This window comes from Saimiri boliviensis, chromosome X (genome assembly GCF_048565385.1).
Source record: "Saimiri boliviensis isolate mSaiBol1 chromosome X, mSaiBol1.pri, whole genome shotgun sequence".
NCBI classification, from domain to species: Eukaryota; Metazoa; Chordata; class Mammalia; order Primates; family Cebidae; genus Saimiri; species Saimiri boliviensis.
Genome location: NC_133470.1, coordinates 51,799,105 through 51,822,158, shown reverse-complemented (window position 1 = coordinate 51,822,158; position 23,054 = coordinate 51,799,105). Strand labels below are relative to the sequence as shown.

Below are 23,054 nucleotides of genomic sequence, written 5' to 3'. Positions count from 1 at the left end.
TTTAGCTCTTGTAAAGGTAATTTTGTGCATGAACAGTTGTTCAGATGGATACTTCTGTAGGGTGATGAGTGTTGAAGAGTCCTATTTTGCCCTCTTGCTACATAGGAATTTAATAGTTTGGGAGAGGCTGCCTTGAGAGCTGCTAGCCAGACATCTATTATTTTAAACACCATGAGATATGCACATATAGTACAATACATTATTTAAAGTGTACAATTCAATGGTTTGGGATATTTATAGATATGCATAGATATGTGTAAATATCACTACTGTCAATTTTATGCATTTTCATTAACACTGAATAAAATCAAGCACTCCTTAAACATCAATTCTCAATCATAACTTAAGGAAAACACATCCTTAAGCAAATAGCAATTTTTTCTGACACTATAGATTTGCCTCTTGTGAACATTTTATTTATATGAAATTATATATGTTACTGTGTGACTGGGTTCTTTCACATAGCATAATGCTTTTGCTTTTCCAAGACCACCAGGCAAGATTTTTTGTTTTCCTTTTTCTTGTCTTTTTTTTTTTTTCTTTTTTGGCATAATGCTTTCAAGGTTTATTCTGGCAGTATATATGTATACTTTCCTGTTTATGGCCAAACTAATATTTCATTGTATATATACATATATTTATATACATTTTGTTTTCCTTTCACCAGTTGAAGTGCATCTGAATTGTTTCCATGTTTTCCTAGTATAAATGTGTCTGCTCTAAACAGTCCTGTACAATTTTTGTTTGAACACCTGTTTTTTAGTTATTTTGGCTATGTATCAGTAGTAAAATTGCTGGGTAGCATGTTATTTTTATGTTTAACTTACAGAAGAACCACAGAATTGTTCTGCCCCATGACTGCATCATTTATCATTACCACCAACAATGCCGTATGTTCCTGTTTCCCCACATTCTCTCTAACATGTATTATTTTGCTTTTTTATTAAAAAAGAAAAACTATCCTACTGGGTATAAATTGGTATCGCTTTGTGGTTTTGATTTGCATTTTTTTGATGACTAATGGTGTTGAACATTTTCTCATGTGCAATTTGTGATTTGCATGTCTTCTTTACAGAAGAATCTATTCAGATCCTTTCATCGTTATAAAATTGGTTTATTGTTTGTTTTACTATTTAGCTGTAATTACATTTTATTTTAGTTTAGTTTAGTTTGGTTTTTGAGAAAAAGTCTCGCTCTGTCACCCAGACTGGAATATGCAGTGGTGCGATCTCTACTCACTGCAACCTCTGCATCCCAGGTTCAAGTAATCCTCCCACCTCAGCCTCCCAAGTAACTAAGATTACAGGCATGCACCACCATACCCGGCTAATTTTCTTTTTGGTATTTTTTAAAATTAAATTAAATTTTTTTGAGATAGAGTCTCACTCTGTCTTCCAGGCTAGAATGGAGTGACATGACCTCCGCTCACTGCAACCTCTGTTTCCCAGGTTCAAGCAATTTTCCTACCACAGCCTCCCAAGTAGCTGGGACTACACACATGTGCCATCATGCCCGGCTAATTTTTTTGTATTTTTAGTAGAGATGGGATTTCACCAAGTTGGTCAGGCTGATCTCAAGCTCCCTTACCTCAGATGATCCGCCCGCCTTAGCCTCCCACAGTGCTGGGGTTTATTGTTTTCTTTTGTTTTGTAGTAGAGACAGAGTTTTACCATGTTGGCCAGGCTGGTCTTAAACTCCTGACCTTAAGTGATCCACCCACCTTGGCCTCTCAAAGTGCTGGGATTACAGGATAAGCCACCGTGTCTGGCTTTTTAGATACAAGTCATGAGATATATTATTTGCAAAAATATTCTGGCATTCTGTAGCTGTCTTTCAACTTTCCTGACTGTGTTCATTGAAGCAGAAGTTGTTTTTCTAATTTTAATTATATCCAATTTATCCATTTTTTTCTTATCAAATTGTGCTTTTGGTGTAAAAATTTAAAATCCAGCCGAGCACGGTGGCTTAAGCCTGTAATCCCAGCACTTTGGGAGGCTGAGGCGGGTGGATCACGAGGTCAGGAGATCGAGACCATCCTGGTCAACATGGTGAAACCCCGTCTCTACTAAAAATACAAAAAAAAAAATTAGCTGGGCATGGTGGCGCGTGCCTGTAATCCCAGCTACTCAGGAGGTTGAGGCAGGAGAATTGCCTGAACCCGGGAGGCGGAGGTTGTGGTGAGCCGAGATCGTGCCATTGCACTCCAGCCTGGGTAACAAGAGCGAAACTCCGTCTCAAAAAAAAAAAAAAAAAAATTAAAAATCCAATGCATAATTCAAGGACACATAGATTTACTCTATATTTCCTCCTAAAAGTTTTGTAGTGTAAACCTTATATTTGAGTCTTGGGCTTATTTTCAGTTAATTATTGTATTTTTCATGAGGTAGGGGTGTAATTTTCTTTTTGATTTATTTATTTTTTGCATATGGGTACCAAGTTGTCCAAGCACCATTTGTTGAAAATAGTTGGTTCCCCTTTTGTCTTGCCTCCCTTGTCAGAAGTTAATTGGCTGTAAATTAACTTCTGTGAGTGTTTATATCTGGACTTTAAATTTTATTTCATTGATCAATATTTATATCCTATGCCAGTGCCAGCTTTGTAATAAGTTTAAAAATTTGGAAATGTGACTCTTCAAACTTTGTCTATTTCAATATTGTTTTGGCTATTCTGGGTCCATTACATTTTTATATAAATGTTAGAAACAGGTTGTAAATTTCTTCAAAGTAAGCAACCTTAATTTTGACAGGGCTTGCATTGACTATTTAGATTATTTTGAAGAGTGCTGTCATCTTTATAATATTGTGCCTTCTGATGCATAAAATGCCTTTTATCAGATGTCATTTTGAAGAAGTCTGTGATTACTGCTTTTGATGTTCAGGTTGGCTCAAAAGTTTTAAAACTCTAATGTGTGATTAGTAATATTATACCATCTTTAAATAATTATCTGTAATTTATTAACTGTGCAGAACATAACTCTAGAATATACATAAATGTCACCATACCTTCATTTGTGGTTTTTGAGATCCTTTAATTCGGATGCCAGGGGCTAATTTCAGAAGACTGTGTAAAATACTCAGGTGTCATAATCTCTCTAAATATTCATTTTACAATGTCAGCTTTAATTACTTATTTGAACAAATTGTATATTTTAATTTATAGGCTAAGTTTATCTGACATTTTCAGATATATGCTTTCTAATCTGTTTATTTTTTATTACAATTCAGAGGCAGAAGTTTTATTTTTTATATCCCTGGCAATCATTATAGTCTATAATTTTTTTCTGTAAATCTCTAATTCCTGAAAAATTTGTGAACTATATGAAATATTAAAAGCTGCTATCTAATGTTTTTCCATTATACTTGCATTTTTTACCCTAATATTTATTACTGTTTTTAATTAGGATATTCTATTTGTACAGTACTAAGCATTTTAGAAAGAAAGTAGAAAATTATTTTTTAAAAAGCACACCAACCATTTTAATCAGGGAAATAGTTAAGATGTAAAATAATATGATGAGGATTAGAATAAAAAGATGTAGATTCCATGAAAAAATTGGCAGCAAAGAAAGTGTACTGGAAACTTAATTCTTTTTTAGATTAATCCTTCCTCTCTTTTCCTTATATTTTTCACTAAAATAAATGAATAAAAAGACATAAATAAATGAATAAATGTAGGAAGAAGGTCATATTTTGATACCAATTTTAGTAATGCTTTATATATGGCATTCTTATAAAATATTTACTTAAAATTCACAATTTACTAGATGTAGTCATATAGATCTAACGCAGCACTTAGAGACAAACTTTATTGAGGCCTTCATGGATTTATAGGAATATAAAGTTATACAACAAGAACTGGATGTCACAAAAAGAATGCACTGGTTGGCTGCTGCAGGACCATCTCACAGGTGTTATTTGCTTTGGTAAATTCATCATGATCCAGGCCATGGCTGCAAATCTTAGAGGTTTCACAACCCGATCTTGCCCACATCCTAGAATTTATCCAGATTCATGAGGTGAAATCACGCTGATTACATCATAAGCCTGAAAGATACAGAAACAGAAGGAAAGTTTATTGATTTATAATGAGAAATACCATTATCATACAAGTCAGATATGTCTGTTGAGCAGAAAACACCCCAAGTTCCCAATTAAGCAGGTTAAAGAGAATGCAAAATTATTAGATGAGTTCTTAGTAAACATTAAATCAAAGGCATACAATGCTGAGTAACCTTCATCTTGTTGGTATCTAATGGATTTGAAAGCAGAATAATTTATCTGTCAGGTGGACCAGCTGTTTCTATTATCCTAGTCATATTTCTCCCCCCAAAAGTGCAGGAATGTCTACCACTGTTACTCTTGTTTCACTAGGCTTCCAAAACTGATCATTCAGCCCCATGGTTCCCTTATAGCCCCTTGACAAACTCCTATATTCCTTGGAAATTTTATATGTATTTATTTACACAACTAATACATGAATAAAATATAACTTTATATAATTCAAAGAACATAGACACAAATCTTCTTACCACTAAACTTTTAACATTCTTCAATCCTTCTATTTCCAGAAGAAAACATAGATATCATTTCTGTCTAGACCTTTTTCTATTTAAATGTACACATACATAGTATTTATAATAATATAATAATTCAGATTTGGAGCTTATAATATAAATTAAACCATAATAATATACTTCGGTAATTTATTTTTATTCACTTATAATGTGTTAATAATTTTTAATATAAAAATAGTCTCAATAGTTCAGTGGCTTCAAAATACTGCATTGTATTACAGTGTAATTTTAAAATCATTTTTTTGAAAGATATTTAACATACATTTAAGATATTTACAAACAATATTTAAGATATTTACAAACAATAAAGCCAATTTGTTCATATATACAATTATTTCCATATATTATACAAATAAAACATAAGTCAAAATTTATAAACATTAAAATAATGATACAGATACAATACTTTAAAAATGTATAATTTTACAGATAGTAGATATTTAATCAAATCCTTTCTAAGACAGAATTCTGGAGACTTTTGATTGTGGCAACTATGATGACCTAACATTAAAGTCAACTACATTTATTATGATTATTAGCCATATATTTTTTGTCTTCTAAGAATTGTCTGTTCTTTGACTATAATTCTATCAGGCTTTCTTTCTGTATTAATATAAAGGAGTGCATTATATATTCTAGGAACTAGTGACATCCATTATATATCTTTTAAATGGAACCACACTATATATAAATAGTCTTTAAGTTTATTTATGATGCTTTTCTTCATATAAAGTTTGCATGTTTTATAAAAGAAGATCATATTTAGAAATATAATACAAAGGCATTGAAATGAGGAAAACAATATAAAATGTATAAAAGAGAAGATTAATAATTTTGTCCAAAAAACAATTCCAAATCCACGGAGGTTAAAAGATGTTAGAAATATAGAATAAATGCCTCACAATTTTTTCCCATAACAATCAAAGACACATGTACTTACAAACATGCAAAACTTTGTTTGTTGTTACAAAAAAATGAGTTTGTATTAGACACATTACTCCAGACATGTTTTCTTTATTTAATAATATCTCATAGTAACCACATAAATATTTTAAAAGTATCTGCACAAAATTCCACCAAATGTTTTCACCAAAACTTAGTAATTCTCAAAATGAACAGAATTGAGACAGTTTCCAATTGTTTTCACAAATATGCAAATATACTTTCAGCTGGTATAAAAAAAATTGAACAATTTGTGGATTACTATTTAAATGTTGCAGTAAACAGTTGTCCACACATCAATGTATAAGAGACAAGCTAAGCACCTCAATAAGAAATACCTGTTATCATAGTTTAAATTTCTATGAATGATAAAGGAAACATGGCATATATTTGATTTATTGTACCTTAATAGAATTATAAAGTTGACAATTTTTTAAGAATTTAGTGATCCACTTTTGCACTGTTGGTGGGAGTGTAAATTAGTTTGACCATTGTGGAAGACAGTGTGGTGATTCCTTAAGGACCTAGAACTAGAAATTCCATTTGACCCAGCAATCCCATTACTGGGTATATATCCAAAGGATTATAAATCATTCTACTATACGGACACATGCACACGAATGTTCATTGCAGCACTGTTTACAATAGCAAAGACCTGGAACCAACCCAAATGCCCATCGATGATAGACTGGACAGGGAAAATATGGTACATATACACCATGGAATATTATGCAGCCATCAAAAACGATGAGTTTGTGTCCTTTGTAGGGACATGGATGAACCTGGAAACCATTCTCAGCAAACTGACCCAAGAGCAGAAAATCAAACACTGCATATTCTCACTCATAGGCAGGTGTTGAACAATGAGAACACATGGACACAAGGAGGGGAGCACTACACACTGGGGTCTGTTGGGGGCAATGGGGGAGAAACGGGGTGGAGAGGTGGGGAGAGATAGCATGGGGAGAAATGTCAGATATAGGTGAAGGGGAGGAAGGCAGCACATCACACTGCCATGTGTGTACCTATGCAACAGTCTTTCATGTTCTTCACATGTACCCCAAAACATAAAATGCAATTAAAAAATTAATTAATTAATTAATTAAAAAAGAATTTAGTGATCCAAAACTTTTTACTCATGATAATCTCCTCATTCTGATACAGAAAAAGAAATTTTCACTTAAATGAATCTCTATAAATGGTCATTGTATATGCATTATTTTAATAATCTTTGCAACATAGGTTTAAATCTATTTATCAGATATTATACTATGTTTTGGTTTGAAATTAAGTGTTTTTAACATTTTTATTAAAATATTTTATTATCAAAGAGTAAAGAATTTATTGATGACTTTCCAGTTTTCCTGATTCCTCAGAAACATCTATTTAAGCCAAGTCATATAGTCTATGAAATCATGAATTTATATTAAAATGAGTTGATTTATCACTGCTTTAAGAATACATTTCTCGCCAGGCGCGGTGGCTCAAGCCTGTAATCCCAGCACTTTGGGAGGCCGAGGCGGGTGGATCACGAGGTCAAGAGATTGAGACCATCCTGGTCAACATGGTAAAACCCCGTCTCTACTAAAGGTGCAAAAAATTAGCTGGGCATGGTGGCGCGTGCCTGTAATCCCAGCTACTCCGGAGGCTGAGGCAGGAGAATTGCCTGAACCCAGGAGGCGGAGGTTGCGGTGAGCCGAGATCGCGCCATTGCACTCCAGCCTGGGTAACAAGAGCGAAACTCCGTCTCAAAAAAACAAAACAGAAAAAAAAAAAAAAAAAAAAAAAAGAATACATTTCTCAATGTAGTAAAAATTGTGTATAAGATATGATGAAAATGCAATAAATATTGAATGTGGTAAAGTTTAAATATATATATTACAAAAATACATTCACTGTTAGCTATTCCTATGAGACATAAAATATGAAATTTCTTACTATCACATTTGATCAATCTAAAAAGGAAATACCCCAAAATATGATCAAGAGACTAAGGTGAACAGCAAAAGAAAAGATGTGGTTCAGAACGTGGGTCACTTAAACAGGAAGCAAGAGAAAACTAAAACATATGATGCAAAAGGGAAATGATCTTCCCCAAATAAAAACATAATAATCCCTCATTGGTATATAATCAACACTAATAAAACTAAGTTTTTTAAATGCCCTGAAAAGCCACAAAAAAGTTACAGAGTAAAATAAATGGAGAAAAAATATTTCATATAACAATAAAGCCATTCAATAACCACTCCAAAACGACTCAATGGAAAAAGACACAAAAACAACTAAAATAAAAAAAGATAAAACATTACTATGAATTCACCACTTGGGAAAAGAAATTAATCACCTAAAATGCCTAACTTTGGTCCAGAAAAAAAAAAAAAAGAAAGAAAGAAAATACCAAAATCAATTCAAATCTCAAAGTACTAAATAAAAAAGTAAAACAAGAGAAAATGCTAAGGGCAGCCAGAGAGAAAGGTCAGGTTACTCACAAAGGGAAGCCCATTAGACTCACAGCAGATCTCTCAGCAGAAACCCTACAAGCCAGAAGAGATTGGGGGCCAATATTCAACATCCTTAAAGAAAAGAACTTTCAACCCAGAATTTCCTATCCAGCCAAACTAAGCTTCATAAGTGAAGGAAAAATAAAATCCTTTGCAAACAAGCAAGTACTCAGAGATTTCATCACCACCAAACTTGCTCTACAAGAACTCCTGAAAGAGGCTCTACACATATAAAGGAACAACCAGTACCAGCCAGTCCAAAAACATACCAAATGGTAAAAGAGCATCAACACAATCAAGAACCTCATCAACTAACCAACAAAACAGCCAGGTAGCATCAAAATGACGGTATCAAATTCACACATAACAATACTATCCCTAAATGTCAATAGACCAAATGCCCCAATCAAAAGACACAGACTGGCAAATTGGATAAAAAGCCAAAACCCATCAGTGTGCTGTATCCAGGAAACCCATCTTACATGCAAGGATACACAAAGGCTCAAAATAAAGGGATAGAGGAAGATCTACCAAGCAAATGGAGAGCAAAAAAAAGCAGGAGTTGCAATTCTCATCTCTGATAAAATAGACTTTAAAGCAACAAAGATCAAAAGAGACAAAGAAGGACATTACTTAATGGTAAAAGGATCACTGCAACAAGAAGAGCTAACGATCCTAAATATATACGCACCCAATACAGGAGCACCCAGATACATAAGGCAAGTTCTTAATGACTTACAAAGAGACTTAGACTCCCACACAATAATAGTAGGAGACTTTAACACCCCATTGTCAATATTAGACAGATCAACCAGACAGAAAATCAACAAGGATATCCAGGACCTGAACTCAGACCTGGAACAAGCAAACCTAATAGACATTTACAGAAGTCTCCACCCCAAATCCACAGAATATACATTCTTCTCAGCACCACATCACACCTACTCTAAAATTGACCACATAATTGGCAATAATTCACTCCTCAGCAAATGCAAAAGAACGGAAATCATAACAGTCTCTCAGACCACAGTGCAATCGAGTTAGAACTCAGAACGCAGAAACTACCTCAGAACCGCACAGCTTCATGGAAACTGAACAACTTGCTCTTGAATGTTGACTGGATAAACAATGAAATGAAGGCAGAAATAAAGATGTTCTTCAAAACCAATGAGAACGAAGACACAACATACCAGAATCTCCGGGACACATTTAAAGCAGTCTCTAGAGGAAAATATATAGCAACGAGTGCCCACATGAGAAGAAAGGAGAGATCTAAAATTGACACCCTATTATCAAAATTAAAAGAGCTAGAGGAGCAAGATCAAAAAAACTCAAAACCTCACAGAAGACAGGAAGTAACCAAGATCAGAGCAGAACTGAAGGAAACAGAGACACAAAAAACTCTTCAAAAAATCAAGAAATCCAGGAGCTGGTTTTTCTAAAAGATAACAAAATAGACAGACCGCTAACCAGATTAATAAAAAAGAAAATTGAGAATAACCAAATTGATGCAATAAAAAACAATAAAGGGGATATCACCACAGATTCCACAGAAATCGAAAACCATCATCACAGATTATTACAAACAACTCTATGCACATAAACTAGTAAATCCAGAAGAAATGGATAAATTCCTGGACACCTGAATCCTCCCAAGCCTAAACCCGGAAGAAGCCAAAACCCTGAATAGACCAATAACAAGGTCTGAAGTCGAGGCAGCAATAAAGAGCCTACCACCCAAAAAAACCCCAGGTCCAGTTGGGTTCACAGCCGAATTCTACCAGATATACAAAGAGGAGCTGCTACCATTCCTTCTGAAACTATTCCAGACAATCCAAAAAGAGGGAATCCTTCCCAAATCATTTTGTGAGACAAACATCATCCTGATACCAAAACCCGGCAGAGACTCAACAAGAAAGGAAAATTTCAGGCCAATATCCATGATGAATATAGATGCAAAAATCTTCAATAAAATACTGGTAAGCCGATCGCAACAGCATATCAAAAACCTCATCCACCATGATCAAGTAGGATTCATCCCGGGGATGCAAGGCTGGTTCAACATACACAAGTCCATAAACGTAATTCACCACATAAACAGAACCAAAGACAAAAACCACATGATTATCTCAATTGATGCAGAGAAGGCCTTTGACAAAATTCAACAGCCCTTTATGCTAAAAACCCTCAATAAACTAGGTATTGACGAAACGTATCTCAAAATAATAAAGGCTATTTATGACAAACCAACAGCCAATATCATCCTGAATGGGCAAAAACTGGAAGCATTCCCTTTGAAATCTGGCACTAGACAAGGATGCCCTCTCTCACCACTCCTATTCAATATAGTAATGGAAGTTCTAGCCAGAGCAGTCAGGCAAGAAAAGGAAATAAAGGGTATTCAAATTGGAAAGGAGGAAATCAAATAGTCTCTATTTGCAGATGACATGATTGTATATCTGGAAGACCCCATCATCTCAGCCCAAAATCTCCTGAAACTGATAAACAACTTCAGCAAAGTCTCTGGATACAAAATCAACGTGCAAAAATCACAAGCATTCCTATCCACCAGTAACAGACTTAAAGAGAGCCAAATCAAGAATGAACTGCCATTCGCAATTGCCACAAAGAGAATAAAATACCTAGGAATACAACTAACAAGGAATGTAAAGGAGCTCTTCAAGGAGAACTACAAGCCACTGCTCAATGAAATAAGAGAGGACACAAACAGATGGAGAAACATTCCATGTTCATGGTTAGGAAGGATCAACATCGTGAAAATGGCCATACTGCCCAAAGTAATTTACAAATTCAATGCTATTCCCATCAAGCTACCAATGACCTTCTTCACAGAACTGGAAAAAAGCACCTTAAACTTCATTTGGAACCAAAAGAGAGCCCGCATAGCCAAGTCAATTCTAAGCAAAAAGAACAAAGCAGGAGGCATCACACTACCAGACTTCAAACTATACTACAAGGCTACAGTAATCAAAACAGCATGGTACTGGTACCAAAACAGAGATATAGACCAATGGAACAGAACAGAGGCCTCAGAGGAAATACAACATATCTACAACCATCCGATCTTCAACAAACCTGACAAAAACAAGCAATGGGGAAAGGATTTCCTGTTTAATAAATAGTGTTGGGAAAACTGGCTAGCCATGTGCAGAAAGCAGAAACAGGACCCCTTCCTGACACCTTACACCAAAATTGACTCCAGATGGATTAAAGACTTAAACATCAGACCTAACACCATAAAAACCCTGGAAGAAAATCTAGGCAAAACCATTCAGGACATAGGTGTAGGCAAGGACTTCATGACCAAAACGCCAAAAGCAATGGCAACAAAAGCCAAAATAGACAAATGGGACCTAATCAAACTCCACAGCTTCTGCACAGTAAAAGAAACGGTCAGTAGAGTGAATCAGCAACCAACAGAATGGGAAAAAATTTTTGCAGTTTACCCATCTGACAAGGGGCTGATATCCAGAATTTCCAAAGACCTAAAACAGATTTACAAGAAAAAAACAAACAAGCCCATTCAAAAATGGGCGAAGGATATGAACAGATACTTTACAAAAGAAGACATACGGGAGGCCAACAAACATATGAAAAAATGCTCATCATCACTGGTCATTAGAGAAATGCAAATCAAAACCACATTGAGATATCATCTCACACCAGTTAGAATGGCGAACATTAAAAAATCTGGAAACAACAGATGCTGGAGAGGATGTGGAGAAATAGGAACACTTTTACACTGTTGGTGGGAGTGTAAATTAATTCAACCATTGTGGAAGACAGTGTGGCAATTCCTCAATGACCTAAAAATAGAAATCCTATTTGACCCAGCAATCCCATTACTGGGTATATATCCAAAGGATTATAAATCATTCTACTATAAGGACACGTGCACACGAATGTTCATTGCAGCACTGTTTACAATAGCAAAGACCTGGAACCAACCCAAATGCCCATCGACGATAGACTGGATAGGGAAAATGTGGTACATATACACCATGGAACATTACGCAACCATCAAAAACGATGAGTTTGCGTCCTTTGTAGGGACATGGATGAACCTGGAAACCATCATTCTCAGCAAACTGACACAAGAGCAGAAAATCAAACACCGCATGTTCTCACTCATAGGCGGGTGTTGAACAATGAGGACACATGGACACAGGGAGGGGAGCACTACACACTGGGGTCCGTTGGGGGGAAATGGGGGAGGGACGGGGAGGTGGGGAGGTGGGAAGAGGTAGCATGGGGAGAAATGACAGATACTGGTGAGGGGAAGGAAGGCAGCAAACTACACTGCCATGTGTGTACCTATGCAACAATCTTGCATGTTCTTCACATGTACCCCCAAACCTAAAATGCAATTAAAAAAAAAAGTAAAACAACAAATTGAAAAACACAAAAGATAAAAATAACTGAAAGTGATATCAATTATGTTAAAAATAATGTAAAGCAGTGAAAGTAAAAACAGAAAAAGAAAGACAAAAGAATCAGACTGAAAAGAAGGAATGAAAATGAATAGGAGTGAAGTGACAAAGATACAGCAGCGATATCCTCATGAAAAAACATGCAACCAAGAAGCTTTGTGATTATGGGATCCTTTCTGAGTATAAGTTTTTAAGCAGTTTGGCCAAGAAAGCTCCAGTTTCACACCCACTGCTGGGACCTATCTGATAACAGATTTCCTGCATTTATTCTCAAAAGAAGGCCCAAGTTACCCAATCAATGGCATGACGACCCAGGCCTAGAGACAGGAAAACTCGCAGTTCAGAGCCTGTATGGGAGAGCCTGTGGACAGTTTTATGCCTTGTGGGGGTGCGTGTGTATGTGTGTCTGTGTGGGATAACAGTTGGGCCCGCACCCTTGTGTCTATGTGAGGTTTCTTGTGTGTGTTGTGATTATGTTTCTGGGTGTGGGGTCCCTGCTTGTGTGTTTTTGATTATGTTTCTGGGTGTCGGGTCCCTTCCAGTGTGTGTATGTGTGTCTGTGTCTGTGGTCTGTGGATATCTGCCTGTGTGAGTGAGAGTGGGCAAATGGGCACATGACAGAGACAGCCTGTCTGTACACACTGAAATGCAGATTGTTGTGGTCACAGGGCTGGCCTGGAAAGAAAGGCAACAGGACACAACTTGCCGAGGCTCCCACTGGCTCATAATTGGACATTTACATCATCCACAAGGAGAATGGGGAAAAACAGCAAGCCAAGAGGTACTGGGAAAGCCATAAATTCATGACGACATTTTACTTAAAAGTAACACCTCGGGCCGGGCGCGGTGGCTCAAGCCTGTAATCCCAGCACTTTGGGAGGCCGAGGCAGGTGGATCACGAGGTCGAGAGATCGAGACCATCCTGGTCAACATGGTGAAACCCCGTCTCTACTAAAAATACAAAACATTAGCTGGGCATGGTGGCATGTGCCTGTAATCCCAGCTACTCAGGAGGCTGAGGCAGGAGAATTGCCTGAACCCAGGAGGCGGAGGTTGCGGTGAGCCGAGATCGTGCCATTGCACTCCAGCCTGGGCAACAAGAGCGAAACTCCGTCTCAAAAAAAAAAAAAGTAACACCTGGGTGGCTTTTTGAAGCACCAAAGAAACTGAACTGGTGACCTTCATTTCTGCTCCTTTAAGAACAAAAGTGAAGCTTCCTTCCAGGCTTAGTGCTGCAAAGGGGCACACCCATCACCAAGAAGCAGTAGAAGAAGCAGTCTCCATAGAACACTTGTCCCTTCAAGAGCCAAAAGTGAAAGAAAAAAAAGAAGAAGAAAGGAGGAGGATGAGGAGAAGAAGAGGCGGAGGAGGAAGAAGAAGGAGAACAACAACAACAAGTGGCAGCTTCATGTTACTGCAGCTGCCCTGAAAGATCTAGTTCAGGGATACATCACTGCTTGATGACATACACAAGTGGCAAAGGACACAAGTGACGTCCCAGTGAAAGGACACACCACTGAAAAGCTTCTTGTCATTGGGATCCTTTCTGATTGGGATCAAAGGGCCGGATCCAGAAGTAGGCCTGGATGAGCAAAAGAGAAAAAAAGGGCCGGGCGTGGTGGCTCAAGCCTGTAATCCCAGCACTTTGGGAGGCCGAGGCGGGTGGATCACGAGGTCGAGAGATCGAGACCATCCTGGTCAACACGGTGAAACCCCATCTCTACTAAAAATACAAAAAATTAGCTGGGCATGGTGGCTCGTGCCTGTAATCCCAGCTACTCAGGAGGCTGAGGCAGGAGAATTGCCTGAACCCGGGAGGCAGAGGTTGCGGTGAGCCGAGATCACGCCATTGCACTCCAGCCTGGGTAACAAGAGCGAAACTCCGTCTCAAAAAAAAAAAAAAAAAAAAAAAAGAGAAAAAAAGGTGCAGGCAACATACTGCAAGGGGCCACCAAGCCCCTAGTCCATAAGGCCAAGGCAGGGAGGGACCCTGGAAATGAGACGAGAGATTTAAAAAGTGGAGAGAAACCGGACACCAGGAAAAGCAAGTAATCAGCCACCTATGGCAATAGGGAGAGAGGGCAGAAAGAGGAGGAGGATTCTGATTATGCACCTCAGGGGTCAGCCAGGGTCTTTCTAATTTCCTTGGGGAAAATAAGCATGTTCTCCCTAATGATGTGCCCATGCCCAGCTGACCAGAAGTGGACTAAAAGACAGTGAAGACTAAAAATGTGAAGGGAGAAAAACTCCAACAGTACACAAAAAATACAACTGAGCAATAAGGATGAGAACAGGTGGACAGGTAGCAACCCAAGTGGCTTCCTGGGGCCTCACAGAGGTGGAAGAGCCACCAGCCAGGAGAAAATGTCAGCCCCTTAGGCCCAGGTCAGCACCACATTGGCACAGAGGCCTGTCAAGCCTGGAGGCTGCCCTGCTCTCTACTACCCCTATCCCCACACACCCCATCCCACACCATCCACCAGCAAATATTGGAAAGCCACACAGATAGGGACAAGAAAGACAAACAAGAGAGATCCTGGAAGCTTAGAGTTGCCTAGACAATGGGACCGGGTTTGAGAAGTGGTGCCTGGGCATATGCTCGTGAGTGACTATGGGGGAGGATACATGTATGTGGCTAAGGATGTATGGAAGCACAAATGAAGACAGGAAAAAGGTTAGACGTGATCGGAGTTAAATGTTAAGAACAAGGTCCTCTGACATTCAGACTCCCAATGCCAACCCTAAGAATGCAGTCCAGATCTTTCTTCATTCCTTTCTTCCTGCGTTTTTCTTAGGCAGGCAGCAGAGGTGCCCCCATGGTGATTACTACATATGAGAAAAGGATCGACAATAGTTGACAAGTGACTGAAAGTGGGTGACTCCTGTTCCACGGTAATGTTGCCCTTCTTCCTGGAATGCCCGGACAGTGCAAGTCCATGCATGAAATTGATGTTTCTGAGAGTGGGGCATACAACCCGAGTGTGGGAATCATAACCCATGGGGTGAGAGGGGAGACCCCCTTGCCTCCTTCAGTTTCACCTCCTCCTCTCCCCTTCCAGATGGGAAGGAGGGTAAAGAAGAAAAAAAATGAAATAAAATACTAAGGAGCTGGGAAAATGACTCCCTTTTTAGTTCCCAGTGTCTCTGCTATCTGTTAACCTTGAAAGAGCTGCAAATGAATGCTATCTCTGCAGGCTGGAGCCCGGCACTGGGTCATACCCCCACATCTCCATGGACCAGTCTCCCTACTGGAATCACCTCTACCAACAGCTTGTTTCTTTTGTCTTGTCTCTGTAAGCCCCCTCCCCTGCCGGTCCCCACTCACTCTCCATATGAATTAGCAAATCAATGAAGCCAAAAGACTGTAAGGTTGGACGTCCAGCAAATGGACAATGACATAGTTCCATCTCAGTTTCCCCTTTAGCATTGTAAGCCTATAAAAGGGGAGAGAAGCTGCAGCTCGGGGAGCTCAGTGAATGAGGCTGTAGCCCACACAGCTTCCAGCTGAATAAAAAGCCACTTCCTTCCTCAGTTCCATGTTTGAGAGGTTTGTTCCCTGCCACTCCTGCTACAGGGTAAATTTTCTGTCCTATGAAGCTCTGGCCATTCTCAGTGCGACCTACACATCCAGAAAGACTTGTAACAAATGAAGACAGAAAACATTTGCAATATTCTGTGTTGTGTTCCATGCTGCTCTCCAGTCACTGAGTGGCCTTGGTAAGACATGCAACATTTAGAGCAATGTGGCCACAGCTTTGCTTCCCAACATGGGCTCTCTATAAAGGACCCATGCCCGCCTTTCCCATTTCTGCCTGGAGACCCAAAAGGGGGGGCATAATTGGTCCTTCACTGTCTCATCCATTTTCCAGGCTGAATATCTGACAAGCAACATAATTCAGCTTGAGGAGCCCAGATGGCTTTGTATCAAACCAAGGCACAGCCACCTCACCACCTACACAGACATGCCAGCCTCAGCCTTTAGTTCCATGTCCAGCACAGGAACACAGAGGAGGCCCTGGTGAAAATAAATATGGCCAGGGCCTGGATATCCATGTACTTGGCAGAATGGCCAAGGTGCCCAGGGAACTAACTGGTGAGCTACCACGTTCAGTGAGTATGCATGCTCCATCAGATTTGCCACTTAGAATACCCTCCCACTCCTGGGTATGGATGAGTGCCTAGGCTCCAGTGAGAAAGGTAGCTGCTGAAGGCCTTAGACAGGTGTCCGACCTGTTGAGTCCCATCCTGAGAGACACCTGGCCTGACTCCCTTCTACTAGAAGGGTGAACAATCTGTGGATGCCTGTTGGACTTGGCTGCTTTTGATCCAAGCTTTCATCCCTTCCCCAAGAGTGTGCTGCCTATTGACAAGTGCGTTGTGCACAATCAGGCAGCTCAGTCTCCTTAGGAGGCTTGTACAGATTCAGAAAAGGAATTTGTAATGGCCCACAGGCAGGCCCATGCATTCACACACCTCTCCCCCTGTACCCCCTCACACTGTCCCCAGTGTGACCTACCAGACCATGCCACAGCCCCAAGGGTGACATTTCTTGAGGATAGTCTTTTCTGGTTCACTGGGACTTCTGCCCAGAGAAGAATCCAGAGGGAAGGAGGGAGGCAGAGAGCCCTCTGACTGTCAGTTTTCCCCAGAGACCACGTAGATAGGAGCCCTGCTGTGGGTGAGGTGGATGCTCTTTGGCTGGTTTCTTTCTGTCTTTGTTTTTTGTTTTATTGTTGTTTGTTTTGTTCTGTTGGCAGCAAAAGGAGAAAGAGGAATACAAGATGGGGAGAGGGAAATAAGTGACTGCCATTTCTGGAGCCACACTTCCATCCAGTGGCAGTTGCTTCTGAACACTACAGGCTGAAGGGACACTTGCTTTCTGACAGGCACAGACTTTAGCAAGAATATGTTGGACTGGGTGGACTCTGACTAAGCCAGGGTTTTCCCCTCCGTGGTTCAGAGCCCTTGAAGAAAGTTTGCCTCCCATTTGGACCCCATGGAGATGGAGAAGCAGCTATACTAGAGGTCCAGGGACAGAGCATCCAGGCAGCCCCAAGACCAGTCAGCCCAGGGGGAGGAGCTGCCCAGGCAGCCATCTAGAGATGGGCTTAAGGGAAGCCACTGGCCACTGATGGCTGGGACTGGGTTTGTTTACTCTGGTCTCTTGTATGGGGAGTTCTGGGGTGCCCTTGGCTGGGGCCACACTGGGTCCAGAGGTCCTCTATCCTCTCCCTGAAAAAAGAAGTTTCGGGGTGCTGTGGGTGGGATGACATGCCTGGTAATTTCTGGAGATGGCCAAGGAAACCCATGGTGGGCCGCCCCTGCCTGCCCTTTTTTTGGAGAAGGCTGTGGAGCCTGGGCACCATTGTGGGAATGAGCAAAGGGCCAGCCAGGAGTTCCTTTCTCATCCAGCTTCAGTCATGTCTTCTGTGCTCCTGAGATTTCTCCGGCACTCGTTCCCAGCTGCCTTCTGTTTTCAGAAACAGATTCCACTCAATGGCAGTATGGCTTTACAGATGCCAACTATAACCTTAACCCTTCCCCTCCAATCCGGCAGCTTCTGTCCTTTCCAATGTAAAAAAGAGGAAGGAGAAATTTAAAAAGACAGGGAGAATAAAGAGAAACCAGCCACCTGGTCTCAGGTTAACCAGTTATGACCTAGAACCAGTAGGCTGGAGACACTGTGGGAATCCCCTTCATGCAGCCAAACTTTGACTTTTTTTTTTTTTTTTGGACCTCTCCAGGTTTCATGGCTCATGCTCATACAGAAAAAAAGAAGACAAAGGGTGCATAATCATGACCACTGTGAAACCAGAGGAAGACTGGGATCATAGGGATGCTGCCCCAGGACAAGGTGCTGTCTTACACAAGGTTTTGTTGCAGGACCGTTGGTTCTCCCAAAGCCTGGAGCTCCAGGTAGAGTTTACCACCTTGGGTTGACACGTAGAGGTCGCCAGAACGGGCAGATGGCTCAATAGGCAGTCACAGGGCTTGAAACAGGAATCTCTCTCAGAGGTGATACTCAGCAACTCACTCAAGTCTGGCTCTGTGTGGGCTGTCCTGGCTTTCGCACAGGGAGTAGGGGGTAAGAGGAGGGTGGCTTAGGGTAGCTGGGGAAGGCCACCACACAACACTGATTCCATGACATCACAGAAGGCCAAGGTTCCCAAGGGGACTCTCTCTGCCTCTACCCCAAAGTGTTGTCCCTTTTTAAGCAGGATGACCCAGGAGGCTCCAGTTTCACACTAGCTGCTGGGGCCTATCTGATAACGAACTTCTCACATTCATTCTCAGGAGAAGGCCCTAGTTGCCAAATCAATGGCATAATAATCCATTCCTGGAGCCAGTAATCCCATTGCCTATGGCCAACTGAGAGCCCCTATGGAGAGTTCATGGGCAGTCTCATGCCTGTGGCAATGTGTGTGCATGTGCATGTGTGTGGGAGAATGATTGGGTCCACATCCCTGGACCTGCGTGAGGGTTTTGTGTGTGTGTGTGTGTGTGTGTGTGTGTGTGTGCTACTGTACCTGTTTGTGTCTGTATATGTATCTCCCTGTGCATGTATGTTTGTGATTGTTTGTGGTTGTGGGGTGAACAAAGATGAACAAAAGAAAACTGGGAGGCTGAAGTACCCTGTGAGTGTATGCAAGTGTGTCTGTGTCTGTCTTCTCTGGGTGTCTGCCTGTGTGAGTGGGCAAATGGGCACATGGCAGAGAGAGCCTGATGGCACACACTGAAATCTGAATTGCTGTTTTCACATGGCTGGGTTGAAAGGAAAGGCAAAGGGGGACAGGTTGCTGAGGCTCCTACTGGCTCAGAGTTACACATTTAGAACATCCACAAAGAACAGGGAAGACCGGTGAGCCATGAAGAACAGGGTAAGGGGTGGGTTCATGATGACCTTTCATTAAAAGTAACACATGGGGGCCTTGGTGGAGCACTAGAGGGGTTGAACTGGTAACCTTCGTCTCTGCTCCTTTAAGAACAAAAGTGAGGCCGGGAGCGGTGGCTCACGCCTGTAATCCCAACACTTTGGGAGGCCAAGGCGGGTGGATCACGAGGTCAAGAGATCGAGACCATTCTGGTCAACATGGTGAAACCCTGTCTCTACTAAAAATACCAAAAAAAAAATTAGCTGGGCATGGTGACGCGTGCCTGTAATCCCAGCTACTCGGGGGGCTGAGGCGGGAGAATTGCTTGAACCCAGGAGGCGGAGGTTGCGGTGAGCCGAGATCGCGCCATTGCACTCCAGCCTGGGTAACAAGAGTGAAACTCCATCTCAAAAAAAAAAAAAAAAGAACAAAAGTGAGGCCTTTCTCATTTGTGTTCTGCAAAGGGGCATTCCACATCACAAGGAGCAGAGGAAGAAGCAGTCTCGGTGTAATGCTTGACCGGCCAAGAGCTGAAAGTGAAAAGAGAGAAGAAGAAAGAGGAGTAAAAGAAGAAAGAGAAGGAAGGACAAGAAGAAAGAAGAGGAGGAGGAGGAGGAGGAGAAAGAGAAAGAAGAACCAGAAAGAGAATAAGAACAAGAAGTGGCAGCTTCATGCCACAGCAGCTGTTCTGAAGGACCTAGTTCAGGGGTACCTCACTGCATGGTGACATACACAAAACGTGGCAAGGAGAAACCAATAATGTCCCAGTGAAGGAACACAATGCCAAGAAGCTTCTTCTTGATGGGATCTCTTCTGAGTGGGATCAAGGACTTTGATCTACAAATAGACTTAAAGACGCTACAGAAGACAGAGGTGCAGGCTGAACCATGCCCTTCAGATGTCATCAGCACACTGCAGGGGGCCATGAGCTTCTAATCTACAAGGCCTAGGCAGGGAAGTATCCTGGAAATGGGTGGGAGGAGAGATGAAAAGCTGGGAGGAAATGAACACCAGAGAAAAGATGTAATGAGCCACCTATGGCAATACTGAGAAAAGGCAGATAAGGGAGGGGAATGCTGCTTACTCCCCCAAGGGTCAGCCGGGGTCCTTCTGACTTCCTTAGGAAATGTAGGCTTATTCTCCCTACGGGCATTCTGTGCCAAAGACCCTGCTTTTGCAGGCTGATTCTGACATCCCAAAACCGTAAGTGAACAAAAAGTAAAGACAGTGAACAAGAAAAAAGTGAAGCAAGAAAAACCAAAAGTACACAAAGAATCAGCATGAACAATGAGGATAAGAGCAAACTGAAATGCAGGATGTTCCGTATGCAAAGATGGCTGCCCAAATGGCCTCCTGTGCCCTGATACAAGAAGAGCCACGTGCCAGGAAAAAGCATTAGACTCTGAGGCCAGGATTTGTACTGGGTCTGCACAAAGGCCTGAGGAGCCAAGAGGCTTCCCTCCTCCCCACTTCCCCTACCCCCATACCATCCCACACTCTCCGACAGTAAATATTGAGAAGCCAGATAGAAAGGGAAAACAAAGATGAACAAGAGAAAACTGGGAGTCTGAAGAACCCTGCCCATTAAAAGTTACCTAGACGTGGAGATCTAAGTGTGAGGTGAGGTGCCTGGGCAGACACCTTTTAGTGAGTATTGATGAGGATACATGTATGTGTCTGAGGACATAGAGCAGTGCAGATAGATACAGGGAAAAAAGTGAGATGAAATGGGACTTAAATGTTGAAAACGAGGACTTCCCACACTCAGAGTCACATTGCCACCCCTAAAGATACAGTCCAGATCTTCCTGAGTTCTTTTCTTTCTGTGTTTTCCCTAGGCAGGCATCGGTCCCCTTCGGAGGATGCCTGAGCAGATTCATAGAAGAATCTGCAGTGGCCCACATGCAGGCCTACAGAACCACACATCCCTCCTGCTGTACCCCCTCATACTGCCCCCAGTGGGACATCCCCCTCTGAGTCCACAGAAAAAGAGTAACATTTTTTGAGGATAGGCTTCTCTGGGTCACTGGGACCCCCTGCCCAGAGAAGAATCCAGAGAGGAGGGAGGCAGAGATCCCTCCTACTGTTACAGGTTTCCCTGAAGTAACCATGTGGGTGAGGAGCCCTGCAGTAGGTGAGGTGAATGCTCCCTGGGCAGTTTCCTTCGTTTCTTTGATTTTTTGTTTTTTGGTGTTTGTTTTGTTTGGTTGACAGCAAAAGGAGAGAGAGGAATACAAGGTGAAGGAAGGAAAGGGGTGACCGCCATTTGTGGAGCCACAGTGCCGTCCAGCAGGTGGTTCTTTCTTTTTATTTTTAATTGTATTTTAGGTTCTGGGGTACATGTGTAGATCATGCAGGATTGTTGCATAGGTACATACATGGCAAGGTGGTTTGCTGACTGCATTCCCCCATCACCTATATCTGGCATTTCTCCCCATGTTATCACTCCCCAACCTCCCAACCATACACTGTCCCTCCACTAGGTCTCCCTGCAACAGATCTCAGTGTGTGATGCTCCCCTCCTTGTGTCCATGGTTTTCATTGTTCAGCATCTGCCTATGAGTGAGAACATGCGGTGTTTAGTTTTCTGTTCTTGTGTTAGTTTGCTGAGAATGATGGTTTCTATCTTTATCTATGTCCCTACAAAGAACATGAACTCATCGTTTTTTATGGCTGCATAGTATTCCATGGTGTATATGTACCACATTTTCTTTGTCCGGTGTATCATTGTTGGGCATTTGGGTTGGTTCCAGGTCTTTGCTATTGTAAGCAGTGCCACAATGAACACACATGTGCATGTGTCTTTATAATAGAACAATTTATAATCCTTGGGTATATACCCAGTACTGGGATTGCTGGCTTAAATGGAATTTTTATTTCTAGATCCTTTAGGAATTGCCACACAGTCTTCCACAGTGGTTTAACTAATTTACACTCCCACCAACAGTGTTAACATGTTCCTAATTCTCCACATCCTCTCCAGCATCTGTTGTCTCCAGATTTTTTAATGATTGCCATTCTAAGTGGCATGAGATGGTATCTCAATGTGGTTTTAATTTGCATTTCTCTAATGACCAGTGATGATGAACATTTTTTCATATGTTTGTTGGCCTCATAAATGTCTTCTTTTGAAAAGTGTCTGTTCATATCTTTTGCCCACTTTTGAAGGGATTTGTTTGTTTGTTTGTTTGTTTCTTGTTAATCTCCTTTAGTTCTTTGTAGATTCTGGATATTAGCCCTTTGTCAGATGCATAGATTGCAAAATATTTTTCCCATTCTGTTCGTTGCTGGTGTACTCTAATGATTGTTTCTTTTGCTGTGCAGAAGCTCTTAAGTTTAATGAGATCCCATTTGCCTATTTTGGCTTTTGTTGTAATTGCTTTTGGTGTTTTAGTCATGAAGTCCTTCCCTATGCCTATGTCCTGAATGGCTTTGCCTAGGTTTTTTTCTAGGGTTTTTATGATGTTAGGTTTAATGTTTAAACCTTTAATCCATCTGGAGTTAATTTTAGTGTAAGGTGTAAGGAACGTGTTCAGTTTTAGCTTTTTGCACATTGTTCAGAAGGTGTTTTAGAACAGGACAACAGGCTACAGGGACACTTGCCTTCTTCCAGCACAGATAGCAGCAAGGATGTGCCAGGCTGGGTAGACTGTGTCCAAGCCAGGGTTTCACCCATTGGGGTTCAGAGCCCTTAAGGAAGTATACCTGCCATTGG

The 23,054-nt window shown here is 41.0% G+C and overlaps 1 protein-coding gene across 1 annotated transcript in view; it reads right to left on the bottom strand.

Moving 5' to 3' along the window:
* Positions 1-3,778: 3,778 nt before the first annotated feature.
* Positions 3,779-23,054, bottom strand: part of NBDY (negative regulator of P-body association) — a 150,080-nt gene continuing 130,804 nt past the window's right edge. The window contains exon 3 of the mRNA XM_039475655.2: positions 3,779-4,043. The gene's annotated coding sequence lies outside the window, so the exon portion shown is untranslated. The remainder of the gene's footprint in view (positions 4,044-23,054) is intronic.